This window comes from Triticum aestivum, chromosome 5B, assembly GCF_018294505.1.
Source record: "Triticum aestivum cultivar Chinese Spring chromosome 5B, IWGSC CS RefSeq v2.1, whole genome shotgun sequence".
In the NCBI taxonomy this organism is placed as follows: domain Eukaryota; kingdom Viridiplantae; phylum Streptophyta; class Magnoliopsida; order Poales; family Poaceae; genus Triticum; species Triticum aestivum.
The window spans coordinates 498,705,016-498,720,239 of NC_057807.1; positions in this window are offsets into that span (position 1 = coordinate 498,705,016).

The following is a 15,224-nucleotide window of genomic DNA, read 5'->3' on the forward strand; positions in this document are numbered from 1 at the left end:
GGACAGGGTCCAGAACCTGAGGATCATCCTCATAGCTGCAAAGAAAGATTATGTCTTAGAAGCACCGCTAGGTGAAGCTCCCATCCTAGAGATCCAAGACGTCATGAACGCTTGGCAGTCTCATGTTGATGATTACTCCCTCGTTCAGTGCGGTGTGCTTTACAGCTTAGAAACGGGGCTCCAAAAGCGTTTTGAGCAACACGGAGCATATGAGATGTTCGAAGAGCTGAAAATGGTTTTCCAAGCTCATGCCCGGGTCGAGAGATATGAAGTATCCGACAAGTTCTTTAGCTGTAAGATGGAGGAAAATAGTTCTGTCAGTGAGAACATACTCAAAATGTCTGGGTTGCACAACCGCTTGACTCAGCTGGGAGTTAATCTCCCGGATGGCGCGGTTATTGACAGAATCCTTCAGTCACTTCCACCGAGCTACAAGAGCTTTGTGATGAACTTCAATATGCAGGGGACGGAAATGACCATTCCTGAAGTATATTCAATGCTGAAATCAGCAGAGGTAGAGATTAAAAAGGAACATCAAGTGTTGATGGTGAATAAAACCACTAAGTTCAAGAAAGGCAAGGGTAAGAAGAACTTCAAGAAGGACGGCAAGGAAGTTGCCGCACCCGGTAAGCCAGTTGCCGGGAAGAAGTCAAAGAATGGACCCAAGCCTGAGACTGAGTGCTTTTATTGCAAAGGGAAGGGTCACTGGAAGCGGAACTGCCCCAAATACTTAGCAGACAAGAAGGCCGGCAACACTAAAGGTATATGTGATATACATGTAATTGATGTGTACCTTACCAGTGCTCGTAGTAGTTCCTGGGTATTTGATACCGGTGCTGTTGCTCATATTTGTAACTCAAAGCAGGAGCTGCGGAATAAGCGGAGACTGGCGAAGGACGAGGTGATGATGCGCGTCGGGAATGGTTCCAGAGTCGATGTGATCGCCGTCGGCACGCTACCTCTACATTTACCTACGGGATTAGTTTTAAACCTCAATAATTATTATTTAGTGCCAGCTTTGAGCATGAACATTGTATCTGGATCTCGTTTAATACGAGATGGCTACTCATTTAAATTCGAGAATAATGGTTATTCTATTTATATGAGAGATATGTTTTATGGTCATGCCCCGATGGTCAATGGTTTATTCTTAATGAATCTCAAACGTGATGTTACACATATTCATAGCGTGAATACCAAAAGATGTAAAGTTGATAACGATAGTCCCACATACTTGTGGCACTGCCGCCTTGGTCACATTGGTGTCAAGTGCATGAAGAAACTCCATGCTGATGGACTTTTAGAGTCTCTCGATTATGAATCATTTGACACATGCGAACCATGCCTTATGGGCAAAATGACCAAGACTCCGTTCTCCGAAACAATGGAGCGAGCAACCAACTTATTGGAAATCATACATACTGATGTGTGCGGTCCAATGAGCGTTGAGGCTCGCAGAGGATATCGTTATCTTCTCACTCTCACTGATGACTTAAGTAGATATGGGTATGTCTACTTGATGAAACACAAGTCTGAGACCTTTGAAAAGTTCAAGGAATTTCAGAATGAGGTAGATAATCGACGTGACCGAAAAAAAAAGTTCTTACGATCAGATCGTGGAGGAGAATATTTAAGTAACGAATTTGGTACGCACTTAAGGAAATGTGGAATTATTTCACAACTCATGCCGCCTGGAACACCTCAGCGTAACGGTGTGTCCGAATGTCGTAATCGCACTTTATTGGATATGGTGCGATCTATGATGTCACTTACCGATTTACCACTATCATTTTGAGGATACGCTCTAGAGACAACTACATTCACTTTAAATAGGGCACCGTCTAAATCTGTTGAGATGACACCGTATGAATTATGGTTTGGGAAGAAACCTAAGCTGTCGTTTCTAAAAGTTTGGGGATGCGATGCTTATGTCAAGAAACTTCAACCTGAAAAGCTCGAACCCAAGTCGGAAAAATGCGTCTTCATAGGATACCCTAAGGAAACCATTGGCTATACCTTCTACCTTAGATCCAAAGGCAAGATCTTTCTTGCCAAGAACGGGTCCTTTCTGGAGAAAGAGTTTCTCTCGAGAGAAGTAAGTGGGAGGAAAGTGGAACTTGATGAAGTACTACCTCTTGAACCGGTAAGTAGCGCAGCTCAGGAAGATGTTCCTGTGGTGCCTACACCGACTGGAGAGGAAATTAATGATTATGATCAAGGTACTTCGGATCAAGTTGCTACTGAACTTTGTAGGTCCACAAGGACACGTTCCACACCAGAGTGGTATGGCAACCCTGTCCTGGAAATCATGTTGTTAGACAACGGTGAACCTTCGAACTATGAAGAAGCGATGGCGGGCCCAGATTCCAACAAATGGCTTGAAGCCATGCAATCCGAGATAGAATCCATGTATGAAAACAAAGTATGGACTTTGACAGACTTGCCCGATGATCGGCGAGCAATAGAAAACAAATGGATCTTTAAGAAGAAGATGGACGTGGATGGTAATATTACCATCTATAAAGCTCGACTTGTCGCTAAGGGTTATCGGCAAGTTCAAGGGGTTAACTACGATGAGACTTTCTCTCCCGTAGCGAAGCTGAAGTCTGTCCGAATCATGTTAGCAATTGCCGCATACTATGATTATGTAATATGGCAGATGGACGTCAAAACGGCATTCCTTAACAGCTATCTTAAGGAAGAACTGTATATGATGCAGCCGGAAGGTTTTGTCGATCCTAAGAATGCTAAGAAGGTATGCAAGCTCCAGCGATCCATTTATGGGCTGGTGCAAGCATCTCAGAGTTGGAACATTCACTTTGATGAGATGATCAAAGCGTTTGGGTTTATGCAGACTTATGGAGAAGCCTGCGTTTACAAGAAAGTGAGTGGGAGCTCTGTAGCATTTCTCATATTATATGTAGATGACATACTTTTGATGGGAAATGATATAGAACTTTTGGACAGCATTAAGGCCTACTTGAATAAGTGTTTTTCAATGAAGGACATTGGAGAAGATGCTTACATATTAGGCATCAAAATCTATAGGGATAGATCGAGACGCCTCATAGGTCTTTCACAAAGCACATACCTTGATAAGATATTGAAGAAGTTCAATATGGATCAGTCCAAGAAAGGGTTCTTGCCTGTATTGCAAGGTGTGAGATTGAGCTCGGCTCAATGCCCGACCACGGCAGAAGATAAAGAAGAGATGAGTGTCATCCCCTATGCCTCAGCCATAGGATCTATTATGTATGCCATGCTATGTACCAGACCTGATGTAAACCTTGCCGTAAGTTTGGTAGGAAGGTACCAAAGTAATCCCGGCAAGGAACATTGGACAGCTATCAAGAATATCCTAAAGTACCTGAAAAGGACAAAGGACATGTTTCTCGTTTATGGAGGTGATGAAGAGCTCGTCGTAAAGGGTTACGTTGACGCTAGCTTCAACACAGATCTGGATGACTCTAAGTCACAAAACGGATACATGTATATTTTGAATGGTGGGGCAGTAAGCTGGTGCAATTGCAAGCAAATCGTCGTGGCGGGATCTACATGTGAAGCAGAGTACATGGCAGCCTCGGAGGCAGCGCATGAAGCAATCTGGGTGAAGGAGTTCATCACCGACCTAGCAGTCATACCCAATGCGTCGGGGCCGATCAAACTCTTCTGTGACAACACTGGAGCTATTGCACTTGCCAAGGAGCCCAGGTTTCACAAGAAGACCAGGCACATCAAGCGTCGCTTCAACTCCATTCGGGAAAATGTTCAAGATGGAGACATAGATATTTGTAAAGTACATACAGACTTGAATGTGGCAGATCCGTTGACTAAACCTCTCCCGAGGGCAAAACATGATCAACACCAGAATTCCATGGGTGTTCGATTCTTCACAATGTAACTAGATTATTGAACTCTACAAGTGGGAGACTGTTGGAAATATGCACTAGAGGCAATAATAAAATGGTTATTATTATATTTCTTTGTTCATGATAATTGTCTGTTATTCATGCTATAATTGTATTATCCGGAAATTGTAATACACGTGTGAATACATAGACCACAACATGTCCCTAGTGAGCCTCTAGTTGACTAGCTTGTTGATCAACAGATAGTCATGGTTTCCTGACTATGGACATTGGATGTCATTGATAACGGTATCACATCATTAGGAGAATGATGTGATGGACAAGACCCAATCCTAAGCATAGCTCAAAGATCGTGTAGTTTGTTTAGCTAGAGCTTTTCCAAATGTCAAGTATCATTTCCTTAGACCATAAGATTGTGCAACTCCCGGATACCGTAGGAGTGCTTTGGTTGTGCCAAACGTCACAACGTAACTGGGTGACTATAAAGGTGCACTACGGGTATCTCTGAAAGTGTCTGTTGGGTTGGCACGAATTGAGACTGGGATTTGTCACTCCGTATGACGGAGAGGTATCTCTGGGCCCACTCGGTAATGCATCATCATAATGAGCTCAATGTGACCAAGTGTCTGGTCACGGGATCATGCATTATGGTACGAGTAAATTGACTTGCCGGTAACGAGATTAAACGAGGTATTGGGATACCGACGATCGAGTCTCGAGCAAGTAACGTACCGATTGACAAAGGGAATTGTATACAGGGTTACTTAAATCCTTGACATCGTGGTTCATCCGATGAGATCATTGAGGAGCATGTGGGAGCCAACATGGGTATCCAGATCCCGCTATTGGTTATTGACCGGAGAGGCGTCTCGGTCATGTCTGCATGTCTCTCGAACCCGTAGGGTCTACACACTTAAGGTTCGGTGACGCTAGGGTTGTAGAGATATGAGTATGCAGTAAAACGAAAGTTGTTCGGAGTCCCGGATGAGATCCCGAACATCACGAGGAGTTCCGGAATGGTCCGGAGGTAAAGAATTATATATAGGAAGTTAGGTTTCGGCCATCGGGAAAGTTTCGGGGGTCACAAGTATTGTAACGGGACCACCGGAAGGGTCCCGGGGGTCCATCGGGTGGGGCCACCTATCCCGGAGGGCCCCATGGGCTGAAGTGGGAGGGTAACCAGCCCCTGGTGGGCTGGTGCGTCCCACCTTGGGCCACCCCCTGCGCCTAGGGTTGGAAACCCTAGGGGTGGGGGGCGCCTCCACTTGCCTTGGGGGGGCAAGCCACCCCCTTGGCCGCCGCCCCCCTAGGAGATTGCATATCCTAGGGCCGCCGCCCACCCTAGGGGCCCTATATAAAGAGGGGGAAGGGTGGGCAGCCGCACCCATGCTCTTTGTGCCTCCCTCTCCCCTTGCTACACCTCTCCCTCTCGCAGAAGTTTGGCGAAGCCCTGCCGAGATCGCAGCTGCATCCACCACCACGCCGTCGTGCTGCTGGATCTTCATCAACCTCTCCTTCCCCCTTGCTGGATCAATAAGGAGGAGACGTCTTCCCAACCGTACGTGTACGACTCCCTCAACCCCGTTCTCTTGAATGCTTCCGCTCGCGATCTACAAGGGTATGTAGATGCACTCCTCTCTCTTGTTGCTAGAGGAACTCATAGATTGATCTTGGTGAAACCGTAGGAAAAATTTTATTTTCTGCAACGTTCCCCAACGCAAATATGTCATCTTCTTACTTTAGACATCCTTTCTGCGAATGCCATCTGTTTAGTTTATCCATCAATTATGTGAATTATACAACGCTATCTTGTTTAGCAAGGCATCATATATGTGAATTTTGCAATGCCATCATGCTTAGCCAGTCATCTTATATGTGAATTATATCAGGCCATCCTTTTTTTGTTACGTATTACATTTGTCAACAATGTTAGTACATTCAACTACTCTTCATGTGCATCAGCCATTTGACACGGTGATGAAATTTCTGGAATGAAAACAAGGTCTTCAGAGCAGACTATGCTATCTGAGGAAGTGCATATCTCGCTGGTTACGGATAGCTCCTCAGAGGAGGATTCAGAGACAGATGACCACTCCTATCCCCCCCCCCCGAGGTGTATGCTCTAACTTGGCAGGGTTATGTTGCTCATATCGTGCATATGGTGTCTTGCATCGCTATGTCATTTGATTAGCTTAGACATGCTTTGTGTGAATGCCACCTGTTTAGTGTCTAATTACCATATATGTGAATTATGCATTGCCATCTTGTTGCAAGACATTATATATGTGAATTATGCAATGCTATCTTGTTGCAAAGGCATTATATATGTGAATTATGCAATGCCATGCTGTTTAGCCAATCATCATGTATGTGAATTATATCATGCTATCATTTTTTTGTATTACGTGTTCCATTTGTCGACAATGTTTGTATATTCAACTACGCTTCCTGTGCATCAGCCATATGAAGCGGTGATGGAAGTATGTAGAGTGAAAACAAGGTATCTAGAGCAGACAATGCTACCTGCTGAAGCAGACATCTTGCTGGTTACAGAGAGCTCCTCAGAGGAGGATTCAGAGACTGATGACCAGTCCTATTTCCCCCCGAGGTCTATGCTCAAACTTGGCAGGGTTATATTACCCATGTCATGCATGTTGTCTTGCATTGCTTAGTTTTTACATCATATATGGATTGCCATCTGCTTACTTGCTTACTATATAAATCAGATATTTGAATTATATCATGCCATCATGTTTACATACACGGCATCTATCTGAATTATGGCATGGCAACCCATTTAATAAAGACATCATATAGTTATATCATCTCATCCTGTTTAGTGTTTACAGTCATCATATTTTGAATTATGTCATTCTATCCGTGAATGTACGTGAATTATGGCATGCCAACCTATTTAATAAACACATTATATAGTTATATCATGTCATCCTGTTTACATAGTCATCATATTTTGAACTGTCTTTCCACCTTTTTTAGTTATCCATCATAATGTGAAATTGTGTCATGCTATCATGTTTAGTTAGCCATCATATATGTAAAATTGTGTGATGCTATCCTGTTTGGTTAGACAACATAAATGTGAATTATTTCATGCCCTCTTTTATTCCCCACAATCCATTGCACCTATCTATCATACAATGTCTGTACTTTCAATTACTTTTCTTGTTTATCAGCCATTTGAATTGGAGAGGCTGATTGCAGTATCTAAGGGAGTAACAACACGGTCTTCAGAAAAGATAGTGCTACCAGTTGATGCAGATAGAACGATAGTTGTACTTGGCCAAGAACCAGCCCCACCACACATAACCCATACTATCGCAGATTGTACCCCTACCCAGTTGAACAGAGAACTAGCTACACCCCTTCTAACGCCAACCCTGGTAGATAGTAACCTAGTTCCAGTTGACACAACACCGTCTCCACCACAGAGCACCCAAACATGAGCAGTTAGTAAGGGAACTGCAGTGCCCAAAGCACGAGGACCACCACTCTGAATCCCAACTCAACGCTTAAAGGAGAAGAAGATTTGTTCTCAGGTTAGGTTCTGTAGCTATGGTTCATACTCCTTTGCTCTTGCATCACTGTATTTACTCATACCAACTATTTTCAAATTTGAAGGATGGAATTGAAACTCCAATGGCGCAACAGGTATGTTTTAAACCTGTTTCTTTAACTGATTTGCTGTTGTAACTTTCTCTACGTTGATTTAAGATTCAATTGAATAAACAATTATGTTCTCATGTCATGCACATTACAAGTGTTGTTATTGCTCTATAGTTTCCCACACTTATATTCTGTCTATTCTGCTTTGTCTTGAACAAATATTATTTGAATTGTGTCTCTATCTTGATTTGGCAACAAAAACTAGAATGATATAGACCATAAAGTGACCATGGTTCATAGATATATGTTTGTTTCATGCTATTATCCTGTCCATTTACTATTGAACTCATTTGCCAAAATGAGTTTCATATACAACATGGCAAACCTGTGATGTGTCTTCCTGTTTCTCTTTTAGAATGCAGACAAAATATTGGAGAACAGTACCCCGTTATGCAATGGTAAAGAAAGTAATGCATATAAGGTTAAAGATAGTGAGACATCCCTGTTGGTCTCCAAGAAAGGGTATAAAAACTATCTTGACGACAGTGAGAGAACCCAAAAGTCATGTCTTGATGTAGTGTTCGAGTTACTGGCACCACTACTGCTGGCACAAGCTCTTCGAACTCGCTGCCTGAATCAATTCGTCTTCTTGAGTCTCAACTTCAAGTTGAAAGACATCGATCAGATGTGCTGCGACAGGAAGCTGAAGGATTGAGGAAGTCCCTGGAGAATTCAGATGCATACTTTCTGGTGCAACAGCAAGCGCTGGAGGATTTAAGCGCCAAACAAGAGAAAGTTAATAAGCTTGCTAAGCATCTTACCAGCATTATGGGTACCCAGGATATTGTTTCTTGAGATCTTCTGAAGTGGTTTCAGTTCTGGACTTGTTTTGCTGCGGCGTTTATTTGCGCTGGTCGCCAACTTTGACAACTAGTGTATATGATATGCTGCTTTGTTCCCTATATTTGCACTGGTGGCGAACTTTGATGCCCAGTGGATGTAATATGTGTAATAGTTGTGATATCCTAGCGTAAGTTGCTTGCTTAATTATTTCCTTGTTGTCTTGTTTATTTGTTTGCTTGTAGTCAGTGCAGTTCTTTTTTCGCGGTTTGCTAGTGGCTGCAATAACCTATTTTTTAAAACTAGGCCACAATAACCATGGGCTACATATTTACTGTAGTGTCACTAGGCCTCCTACGAGCCGTAGAAACAATGGGCCTTCTACGGGCCGTAGAAACAATGGGCCTCCTACGGGCCGTAGAAAGAATGGGCCTTCTACGGGCCGTAGACACAATAGGCCTTCTTCGGGTCGTAGACACAATGGTCCTTCTACGGGCCGTATCATCAATGGGCCTTCTACGGGCCGTATGATCAATTGGCCAAACATTGGCCAATAACAGACCACATTATGGTCGTAAACAGGCTAGAGTTGGAATCGACTCTTCATGGGCCGACCATAATGGGCCGTCATTAATCGGCCGTATTTGATGATGCTATGAAAAGGGCCCAACATAATAACGGGCCACCAACGGGCCGACTGTAACCACGGGCTGAATTTGGGCCACAAACAATGGGTCGTAAGTAACCGAATGCTGGAAATGATCCCAAGAATAAATGGGCCCTGAGAAGGCCAAAATATAACATGGGCTGGAAACGTCTGAGGGAGTCCTGGATTATGGGGTATCCGGACAGGCGGACTATATACATCGTCCGGACTATTGAAGCGTGAAGATACAAGACTCAAAACTTCGGGCCGTGTCCGGATGGGACTCTCCTTTGCGTGGAAGACAAGCTTGGCGATCCGGATATTATATTTCCTTCCTTGTAACTGACTCCATGTAAACCCTAGCCCTCTCCGGTGTCTATATAAACCAGAGAGGATGGTCCTTAGAAGGCCGATCACAATTACAATCATACCATCATAGGCTAGCTTCTATGGTTTAGCCTCTATTATCTCGTGGTAGATCTACTCTTGTACTACTCATATCATCAATATTAATCAAGTAGGAAGTAGGGTTTTACCTCCATCGAGAGGGCCCGAACCTGGGTAAACATTGTCTCCCTTGCTTCCTGTTACCATCAGCCTAAGACGCACAGATAGGGACCCCCTACCCGAGATCCGCCGGTTTTGACACCGACATTGGTGCTTTCATTGAGAGTTCCTCTGTGTCATCGCTTTGAGGCTTGATGGCGTCTTCAATCACCAACAACACCATCTAGGGCGAGACTTTCCTCCCCGGACAGATCTTTGTGTTTGGCGGCTTCGCACTACGGGCGAATTCGCTTGGTCATGTGGAGCAGATCGACAGCTACGCCCCTGGCCACCAGGTCAGGTTCGGAAACTTGAACTACACGGTGGATATTCGCGGAGACTTGATCTTCGACGGATTCGGGCCTATGCCAGGAGCGCCGGACAGTCACGACGAGCACGGCCTAGACCTACTGTCGGACAATGGTCGGGATATCATCCCTGCTGTAGCCCCAGATCTAAATCCAGAACAGGATGCGTTGCCCAAGGACGGAGGGGTGGACCCTGCCCCGCAGGCCGCATGCTCATCGGCGTTGGAGCCGAACACAGGTCTCACCTCTGTGGAGACCTGTAACCCCGGTCCCCCGGACTCGTATCCGGTTGTTGGTTCCGGTCCGCATACCCTCGAGCCAGCCAAGCCAGGTTGGGCTCTGGTAATGGAGTTTACCGCTGCGGACATCTTCCAGCACTCGCCCTTTGGCGACATGCTGAACTCATTAAAGTCTCTCTCTTTGTGAGGAGGCTCTGGCCCGAACTATGTCCGACCTGAGTGGGAAGCAGATGATGAAGGAATTCGTTGCCCACCCACCACCCACTTCATTGCCACGATCGATGATTTAACCGACGTTCTTGACTTCGACTCCGAAGACATCGATGGTATGGATGATGATGCAGGAGAAGCTTCAGAATCTCCGGGGCGCGGGACTACTACCTTGTCACACGATATAGATATGGTGGATACGCCCAAGAAGGACGACAACGATAATCCGGAAGATAAAACGCCCAGGCAAAAGCCAAACCGCCGGCGCAGACACCATTCGAAGTCCACCAACAGCAAAAATAGTGACAAGAGCGCAAGAAGAATCAACATACCAGTAAACCCCGAAGGCAGTAACGACCACATGGACCCAGCGATGGAGCAGGACGAGCCAGGTCACGCCAAACCGAGTTCGGAGCAAATACCCGATCACAATGATCCGGAGGGACGAGCTCATGAAACCACCCCGGAACAGGACCACAGTCCGGACGACGATGCGTTCATCATTCCAAACGAACGCGTGGAACGAGACAACCTCCACCGAAAGCTTATGGCCACAGCGAGAAGTCTAAATAAGTAGAAGCAACGGCTCAAAGCTGCACAGGAAACGCTCAACCGCAGATGGAATAAAGTGCTAGACACTGAAGAACGATATGGCGACGATCGCCATACAAAGAGCTACCCAAAACGCAAGCTATTGCCTGAATTCGACGATGAGGCCGTTCCACCAAAGAAAAATACGACCAGGAGACCAGACGAGCCGCTCCACAACCGCAACAGATCGGCTACTGACACCGGGCACGATCTACGTGAGCATCTGGATAAGAAAGCTGGTGTGGCCAGGTCCATCTACGGATCTAGAGGACACACCCCAGCGAGGGAATATGGTCACCAAAACAATCATACAAGCCAAATACCAGTTCGGAATAAACACCGGACACAACAACAGCCGACGGCATGCCACAGCGCGTCCAGATACAGAGGGGCCGCTCACCCACTGTGCTTCACCGAAGAAGTACTAGACCATGAATTCCCACAAGGTTTTAAACCTGTGAACGTAGAAGCATACGATGGAATGACAGACCCAGGGGTATGGATCGAGGATTTTATCCTGCAATTCACATGGCTCGTGGGGATGACCTCCACGCCATCAAATACCTTCCCCTCAAGCTGAAGGGACTAGCTCGACACTGGTTGAAAAGCCTCCCCGAAAACTCAATCGGGAGTTGGGAGGAATTGGATGACGCTTTCAGGGCCAATTTTCAAGGGACTTATGTCCGGCCTCCGGATGCAGACGATCTAAGCCACATAATCAAACAGCCCGGAGAGTCCGCCCGCAAGCTTTGGAACAGATTCCTCACTAAGAAGAATCAAATTGTCGATTGTCCGGACGCCGAAGCCTTAGCGGCATTCAAACATAGCATCCGTGACGAATGGCTTGCCAGACACCTCGGCCAAGAAAAGCCAAGGACAATGGCAGCCTTAACAAGCCTTATGACCCACTTTTGCGCAGGTGAAGATAGCTGGCTAGCCCGTAAAGGCACCAGCGACCCCAGCACATCCGAATTAAGGGATGGCAACGGGAAGCCACGGCGTAATAAAAACAAACGCCAAAACAAGGAAGAGAGCCCAGACAATACAACGGTCAATGCCGGATTCAGGGGCTCTCGACCCGATCAACAAAAGAAGCCATTCAAAAGCAGTAAAGAGGGACCGTCCGGTCTGAACAGAGTCCTGGACAGACTGTGCCAAATTCATGGCACCCCGGAGAAACCTATGAACTACACTCATAGAGAATGTTGGGTCTTCAAGCGGGCCGGCAAATTAAACGCCGAACACAAGGGGAGGGCAGCACCAAGCGAAGACGAGGATGAACCTCGCTAGCCGAACACTAGGGGACAGAAAAAATTCCCGCCAGAGGTTAGAACAGTAAACATGATCCACGCGACTCACACATCCACGAGAAGGCGCGAACGCATGCATAGAGACGCGCACTGGATGTCATATATGATCACCTTCGATCGCATGGACGGCCAAACTAGTATTCGGCGCAGAGGATCAAAGGCCTTGGTGCTAGACCCAATAATCAACGGATACGGTCTCACCCGCGTCCTCATGGACGGCGGCAGTAGTCTCAACTTAATATACGAGGATACTGTCCGCGGGGTGAGGATAAACCCATCCAGAATTAGCCAAAGCAACACCACCTTTTAAGGGGTGATACCAGGCATTGTAGCCTACGGCAGGGGCTCCGTCGTACTGGAAGTAACATTTGGCCCCCCAGGCAACTCCAGAAGCGAAGAACTACTCTTCACCATTGCACCCTTCCAAAGCGGCTATCATGCACTGCTTGGAAGAACGCCCTTCACCCGCTTCAATGCATTGCCGCACTATGGCTACCTTACACTCAAGATGCCTGGTACCCATGGCGTCATCACCATTAGCGGAATCACAGAGTGCTCTTCACGTGCAGAGGAACACGCGACGGCCCTAGCGGCTGGACTATAAGCGGCCTCCAATATCATAAAACATGACTTGTCATTAAGACCACAGACACGGTTAGACGAGTCCGACAGCCCGGATAAAATTCTACCAGGGCACCATATATTTAATCCCATAGCGGAAACCAGGGGCTATAAATATTTAATACAGCCCCGCACTTGGTTCAACCTTATTGGCAGGCCAACATCTTACAGTTTTTACTATCCATCGCATACTTACGTTGTACTCTCCTATGAGTTTTCCTTTTTCCACAAACAATGTTCGCGCCATACCCTTCTAGGATACGGCACAACGGAGACAAAGGCGCAGACATGCAATAGGGCCCCGTTCAACAGGTTTCTTTTTAGATTAAGCCACTGTGTAAACCTTTTCTATTGCCTCTTGTTGTTTAAACCATCCCATGGGTTCCATACCCACAGAGGATACTGTCGTTATTGGCATTTTGACACGACAGATTACCGCACATACCTGGAAATACAGGGTTCATAATGAATGGGCATTCTTGAGACCATCTTTTGTTATAAAGCCTGAACACCTTCGGGAGTGTTCGGCGTCACGAGTTTGGCCTTATATGCATCAGCTCTGAATCATGTCTTTGGTCAAATGTTTGGTTTGGCCGGCTCCTGGGTTTGCCGCCTTATGTTCCATTATTATCGGCTATGGCGGCCAAAGGAGAACTACTGCGATTGTGCCCAGGTTATTCCGGATGAGCACCTCGGTAGAGAAAGCCGAAAACTGACTGCCATGATGCAGCGAGAGACTATTCAACCACTCGAAGACTCACCGGAATCTTTTGGATTCCTCCGCATTAAGCAAGGGTCGTTTCCCGGCCATATACACACGCGCCCGTATTCGGATGCATGCGAAGGTACCAGGGGGTACATAGTAGCCCCACCTTTATACTCCCATGGCTAAGCAAAAGTGTTACAACTATATAGTCCGGTTGCCTAGTTCAACGTGCGATCACCTCCTTAATGGACCAAGATGTTGGATCAAGTGTGATTAAGCATATTTTTTCGCGAACACCCCCGCATTATATGCGTGGGGGCTGAAGCCAACGACTGCTATCTTTCAGACTACTTATACATATAAAAACGGCCGTACAGGGGACATACTCATACTTCCGGGCAAAAGTATAAATATAGCCTCATAATCAAAATAAACATTGTTTTTACAATGATTCGACTTATCACTCGAACAAAACATTCTTCGAGCATTGCGCCTCTATTAGGCGGGCACCTTCTATGACCTGCACCAAGTAGTGCTCGGCCGGATATTGGCCTCCCGCCGGATCCTGGGTTGCTATAATGGTGGCCTCCATATCAGTCCAATAGGCTTTAACGCGGGCAAGAGCCATTCGCGCACCCTTTATGCACGCTGACCTCCTCATGGCGTCAATCCGAGACACGGACCCAAGGAATTGCTGCACCAAACCAAAGTAACTGTCCGGCTTAGGCCCCTTTGGCCAAAGATGGTCTATTACAGACCGCATTGCAAGACCGGACAACCTATGAAGCTCCGCCACAGCAGCCACCTTCTCATTTAGCGGCAGCGGGCGAGTGGGCGCATTGAATTGCGACCAGAAAAGCTTCTCTACTTCCTTATCACCTTGATCCTCGAAGAACTTGGCAGTGTCAGCTGTACTATTCGCCAAGTCCACATATGCGTCTGCAGGACTCCAGCGCCTAGCCAGGGGAGCATACTTCGGATCCAAAAAATTCGTCCGTAGTAAGTAGGAGCCCCCAGCCACGATTTTGTCGGCCTGTTGGAGCTCCTCCCGCATACCCCGGATCTCGGTCCGCATCTCCTTGGCGGCATTAAGTGCCTTGTCTAGCTCGGTCGAACTAGCCTTATTCTCCTTTTCAAGGAGTACATACCGGTCGGTGGCATTTTTTAACTCCCCAGCCATTTCGGCTATCTTTTCCTCGCTTCGGTGATCAGTAGCCTGTTCAGCTCTCAATTCTTCGGCCGCCTTTAGGGCAGCCGCATTGCTAGCCCGAGCTTGTTCCTTGGCCTGAGCAAGTTCCGCCCTTAGGGCCTCCACGGCAGCAGCACCATCTGCGGTACAAACACATTGCATTAATATTATACCACTCTTGCATTTACCTATACAACATAATAAGGGAAGCAGAGCACATACCCTAGGATTCTTCCAGCCGTTTGTTCACCAGCGTGATATCGCCATCAATACATCCGATCTGCCTCCTTAGTTCGGCAACTTCAACAGACTGGTCGGCTGCCGGATCCTTAGGTACCTGTGCACATGTACGGCACAGCCATTACTATGTGATCCCCCGTTTGCCGCCTATGGAGGGCAACCAGAGTCTCAGGGGATACTATCCATAGGGAGGACACCTAGCACGTGCTTCACAACCAAAAAATAGTGCATTTTTCACTACATACCTCAAAGCCTTTGAGCAGGCTTGTAAATGCCTCATTCAAA